A 6,274-nucleotide genomic window follows, 5' to 3' on the forward strand; every position below is an offset into this window, starting at 1 on the left:
TGTTGTTCATTCATCATTTTCTTGTACTTAAACTTAGCAAACACTTAGCCTTAGAGAGGTTGTTCTATTGTTTGCAAAATTACCTTTGATTTACAAGGGTGAAAAAGAATAAGAAGTGAGGTATCATCTTAAAAGCTTTGTAATGAAATTGGGTAAAATACTACAAAAAGTAAATGTTTCTATCTTAAGCCTTAGAAAGAAAAAAATATGTTGTATTTTCAATTCAAGAATAATGGATTGAAGCCTTAGTAAGGACAATTAAGAAGAGAGGACGTAGGTGCCTTATGGAGAAGGATCGAACCTCTATAAATAATTATGTTTGATTTTTCTATCCCTATCTCTTTATAATTTATTATTGTTTATATTTGATTTTAGGTTCATTAATTGTTATTGTTTGCATTATATTTTCATCAAAAGTGCTTATTGTTTTAATTTTCATTCAACTATATTAAAATTATTATTTAGGAAGAATTTAGAAAAATCTAATTCACCCCCCTCTTGGATCAACATCTCACTTAAAAAGCTAACAGTGACTCTTTTTGCCATAGTTAAAACACTTAACTCTTAGTTTTTTTTTTTTGGATGAGCCTTGGGATCTTTTTTTTTGTTGATTTGGGCACTCTTTGGCCTCTTAGGAACTTTTTCCTTGTTTTTATCATGTGGTTTATGCTTGAAGCTTCTTTTAAACTAGATGATGTCATATAAGTATCAGTACTAGGCTTAAATGCTTCCATACGATCTTTTTCTAATTAAAAATGATGAAAAACATTATCAAGAGTCCTTATACTTTCATTATGAGTAAGATGCACTATAATATGCTCCTAGCTATGTGACAAATAATGAATAATAGCTTGAACCTATTGTTCATTTGTCAGAGTGTGGCTAGTATTCTTTAGCTTGCTTATCATGTTTGACATCTCTTTCATATGCTACCTCATATTATGATTAAGCTGCTTCTTGTATGTATTAAACTTGATAGTAAGTTATCTCAATTTGGTAACCAATTTGTACCAAACTTTACTTTCAGGGAACTCAACATCTTTTTGGTTATTCCACAAGATCGAAACTCACACATAACATTATTCTCGATACTACTAAATAATGTAATAAGTGTAATGGATTTTTTTTTTAGGCCTCATAATCCTTTCAGTCCTTTTTGTGTTAAGACATATTCCCTTCTTCGAGCTTATCAAAGATATTGTTTAGAACATCAAGAATCTTTTGTTCTTCAAGTACGTATTAGATTTTTGTATTCCAGATCTCATAATTATCCCCTTTCAGCTTCTCATCTTTGTTTAACTCAGTAATAATGTTCTTACAAGCAAAAACCATTCCAAAGTATAATTTTACATTTGAAAGACATATGAATTAATTAATGCTTAGCATTGCACACTACTAATTTTTGCAACAATGTCACAAATAAAACAGTGACAATTATTCACATAAAAATAAAATCAAAATGTCACTATGTTCGCAATCAAATTCTATTTTTTAAATGTGTTTGATTGTCACTAATTTATTTCATTGTGCAAAATCAATCATTATAAAATAAAACAAATCAATTATCTTAGAACTCCCACTAACCATAGAGTTACCAACATATAATCAATAACATATATATATATTAATTTCAAATAAGTCTTACAAAAACATAATTAACATCCATAAATATGTTCATAATAAAAAAAATATATATACATACTAAATGTTAATAAAACATGTTTCTAATCATTTCGAATGACTTTTCTAAGAACAAAGATAGATTTTAAAAATTTCTTTGATAGTTTTACATTTACATTGCCTATCTATGAAGGTCCAAGAATTTTGTGTTTCCTATTATGGAGACTTGGGTACACTAAGAGGGTTGCACCCCTCTTTGCTCCCATTCTCACATATTCCTTCACAAAATTCTTAATTAATATTTCATATTTAGAATCACTTTTCAAAGATATCCAGACATCTCAAAGAAGATTTTTTTGTCTAAGAGTCAAAAGTGTACCTATCAACATTTCGTATTTGATCTTGTCATTCTTAATGTGCATACAACCATATCAGATTAATTTTTGGATCATGCCATTGACTTTGATGATATGCCTCTCAATATCATCATTTGGATCCATTTGATATTATGTCAATTCCACCATCAACCTTATGACTCTCAGAAACTGTACTAGTGCTTTCATAACGATGGGAGTCTTTACAAAATAGTCATATTTTCTGTAGCAAAAAATGACAAAAAAATCATGAATTCATGAGTCAACACAAGTTAAAAAATGATTAAGACTCATCTCAGTCATTCTTGTGTGATCCGATATCCTGAAGTCAATCAAGGACAAAAATATTTATTTATTTATTTATTTTGCTTAGGGCATTTGGGCACCTTATCTAGATATCAAAAAAAAAAAAAAAGATCCAAAATGGCAAAACATCAATGGCATTTTCCTTTTTTTTTATTCCAAGAATTATCACAACATTAATTATACTAAAAATATAAAAATTTTGTCAACTCCTATAGATGTTCGCAATCATACAAGAACATATAATGTTTCAGTTATTAAGAATATACAAACAAACCAAAATACAAGCCAAACTTGGCTCTGATACTAATGTAAGATAAAATACATCCAATTTATAAACAAACACAATCATATATATTCTTACTTGTTTAGCAAAAGTAAAAGTGAAAGCCTAACTTGAATTACCAGTTATTAAACAAAATCACAATACGAAAATTGTTCGTATCCATAACATAAGTCCTTCAATCACCGAAGCAAGAAATCATCATTGAGAGTTGTTAACTACCAATCTCTCTTTCTCCCTTTCTCCTTGTAAGAAACTTTCTCCTTTTTTTTTAGTAAAAATGGTCGAATGCCATTCATATTCAAGAAAGAAAATGGGATAAGCGACAATTTCATAAACTACCTAAGACAGTTTTATGTTGGTTTAAAAGTAAAACCAATAACTGCCCAAGCCAGTTATTTTCTTAATGTGGGATATGCCCACTCAGTTTGTGCGGCTATTCTAACAGTTTATTTTAATTAAATAATAATTAATATTTATTAAAAATTAAGTTTTAATATTTTTAAATTATTTTTTTTTATTAATGTGTGGCATGTGATAAAAGAAATTCAGATTGACATGTCGCATCATCAAGAAAAAAGCCATTTGGTCGAATTTAATTGTCAAATGTTAACATTATGATCAATTAATATTTAAATCGATTTTTAATAAAAATATAAAGATTATTTTTTGGAGAATAAAAATATAAAGATTGATTTCATTAAAATTGGAATAGAAAGAGACTAAATGTGCAAAATTAAGAAGGTTGAGAAATTAATTCAAACTTTGATATAAAATTGACTATAGTTGAAATATCATTGGCAGCGTTACATAAATTTGCACTTAGAAAGTTTTAAGTACACAAAGACAAAAGACATTTAAAACAAAAGATAATTTGTACGAGCAAAAGGTTTTTATGTTTTTTTGAATAGCATAAAGCTAACTTGAGATTGATGCTACAACACATCAAAAACTCCCTCATTTGAACTCTTCAGATCCATTGTCGGCTCATTAATTAATTCCTCGTATCCATTAGTCGAAATTGAGGATAAAGAGCACATTCAATTCAATTGATACATAGCCAATAAAAGCAAAAAATAAAAAATAAAAAAAATCAAAGAGCCAATAAAAGCAAAACAAAAAAAAAAAAATTCAAAGTTTAGGGAATAACACTATTTTGCTTTGCTTTTTTTGTTATTCCCTAAACCAAATTGATTTGAAAAGAAAAAATGGACCCAAAATGGAATATTGAATTATCAAAATGTGAAAATGATCACCAGGTCGGCATTGTCAATTATTTTTGGATAAGGCTTTTTTTTATTATTATTTTCAAATTGAAACAGCTCCATGTCCAATTTGAATTTGTTTGTTTTCCATGTCCTTGTACAAATCATAAATCAATCATGTCTTTTCACATAATGGTAAAGAGAATGCAGTTCAAAGTTTTTGTGTGAGGTGAGGTTTGACGGTCAGCTTGGCCAAATTATTGCAATTCAAACTCTTGTGGTACAATTCTCTTCTATAGATTGGACCATGTATATGGCAAGTTGTCCAAATAAGTAATGTTGATTAAATGGTTACAATGATAACATGAGACTCTTGGCCTGAGGAACTCTTTGGTGGAACCCAATTGAAAATTTGTGGGTCCTTCATTTTTCCCTCTCTGATTACCAGTCTTTGATATTGGGATTTGAGAAGGATGCCAATTCCCTATATTAGGTTTTTGGGAAGGAGGAAGGGTGAAAAAACCAACAGTTAATTTTGCCATACATGTGGTGGTGGAATAAAAATTTTATTGGAGTCAGCCCATGGGTGGTCATGGCATTTCCATGCAATAGGTGTTCAATATTTCACATCCCACCAATTAAGGCTCTCATCTGGCTCATGGAAATTCTCAAATTTTTTTTGTTCTCAGAATCTTGGGTTTTGGACTGAATAATTCCTGTTTTTGTAACTTTATTTTTCAATGGATGGTCCGCCAGTTTTGACCTTGTTAGTGAATGACTAATGTCAAATGAGATTGATATAACCTAAAGAGAGTGACAAACACTTGGATTTGACAAACAAAAAAAATTGTTTGCCATATGAAATTCTCCATCAATCAGCGAGTGGGCTTGCGTTGCGTGCACATGGTCGTGGTGAAAATCATTGGCCTTTGACACAAACAAGGAACTGTCAGGGCCTCTCAATATCCAATCTAACCATGAAGGTTAGGAAATGCAAAGCAAGACACGAGAGAAATTAAGAAGTGATTCGTATTTTTCCAAGGCAGGCAATCATGCTCGCATGTCGAAATATTCCCTTGTAGACCTCATCGAAGGCCACCTAAATTTTTCAAAAAGAAATATTGGCTTCAAAGTTGGATCATCGGTTCATTAGTCAACACAAGAAAACAAAAATATGTGGTTTAATATATATAATAAATATGAAACACAATTTTTTCAAAATTTTTATATTTAACGAATATTAATTACAAGTGGAAGCAATTTATTTGAAAAAAAAAAGATATTTATAGTATTTTTGTATACAGACAAAATTGAATTAATTAAAGATGACAAAATTTGTTCTCATTTGGTGACATGAATCATGCAAGGTGTGCGATATTAAAATTAAGGCAATGAAATGAAGTCCATATGGGAGAACAGACAATTGTGTTATGATATCCAACAAAATTTAGCATTGACTGAATGGATTATGCCTTGCTCTAGTTCCTATATATTTTTGTGCAAAGAGAGATGCGTTCTCTTACTTTCAATTTTCTTGTTTCTTGTTGTTAAGTTTGGTGGATTCGTATTTGAATTTTGAGAGAATTTTTTTAAAGTAAAATTTTGACTATTATTCTTTGTCCATTGTTCGGTCACCTCTCAATGTGCTTGTCACAAGCTGATTTATTGAATGGCAACTATGGTATACCTTTTCTTCTAATATATTTGGTATATTTGTTTTTTTTTTTCTTTGGGGTAAAATATAAATTTTATCACTCTACTTAGAATGATGTATTAAATTTACCACTTATCTATGAATGAGTGCAATTTTATCACTTTATTTTTTTTTTAATTTAATTCAAAAAGATAAAAAAGTTAACAGTAAAAAACATTTCATGAAGAAACTAATTTTCATCTATTTTTTAATAAAATTAGAAAGTACAATGATAAAAATTAAATCCGTTCAAAAATTTGTGGTTAATTTGAACCATCATTCTGAGTGCAGTGGTAACAAATTTTGAACCTTATCCCTTTTTGTTTGGGTAACTATATAAGTTTATAAAAATAGTAAGGACCTACTTATAGTAGTGTAACTTTTATATTTTTTAAACTTGTGGATCAAAATTATTAAATTTAAAAATATTATTTTGATTCAAATGAGTTATGAATTTAATTTTGATCAAATAATAAAAAAAAAACGTAAAAATTACATTATAATGTAAGTGGATCACTTCTCATATATATATATATATATATATATATATATATATATTGAAAAGCATAAAAAATTAATTCAAACTTTGAACTCAATCTTTTTAAAGAAACATTTAACCGTTAAATGAAATATGAATTATTGACCAAATACCCAATCTTACTCTTGATCAGGTTCAATTATATGCTACTCTTTGCCACCTTTATCTCATCCTTTTTTCACTCATCCTCTTTGCCAACTATATTTTCTCATGCCAGAAGGGCATTTTACAGCTAGAAAACTTAATATTATGAAAATA

The sequence above is a fragment of the Durio zibethinus genome, chromosome 12 (genome assembly GCF_047325235.1).
Source record: "Durio zibethinus cultivar Kanyao isolate XHJ-2024 chromosome 12, ASM4732523v1, whole genome shotgun sequence".
Classification (NCBI taxonomy): Eukaryota; Viridiplantae; Streptophyta; class Magnoliopsida; order Malvales; family Malvaceae; genus Durio; species Durio zibethinus.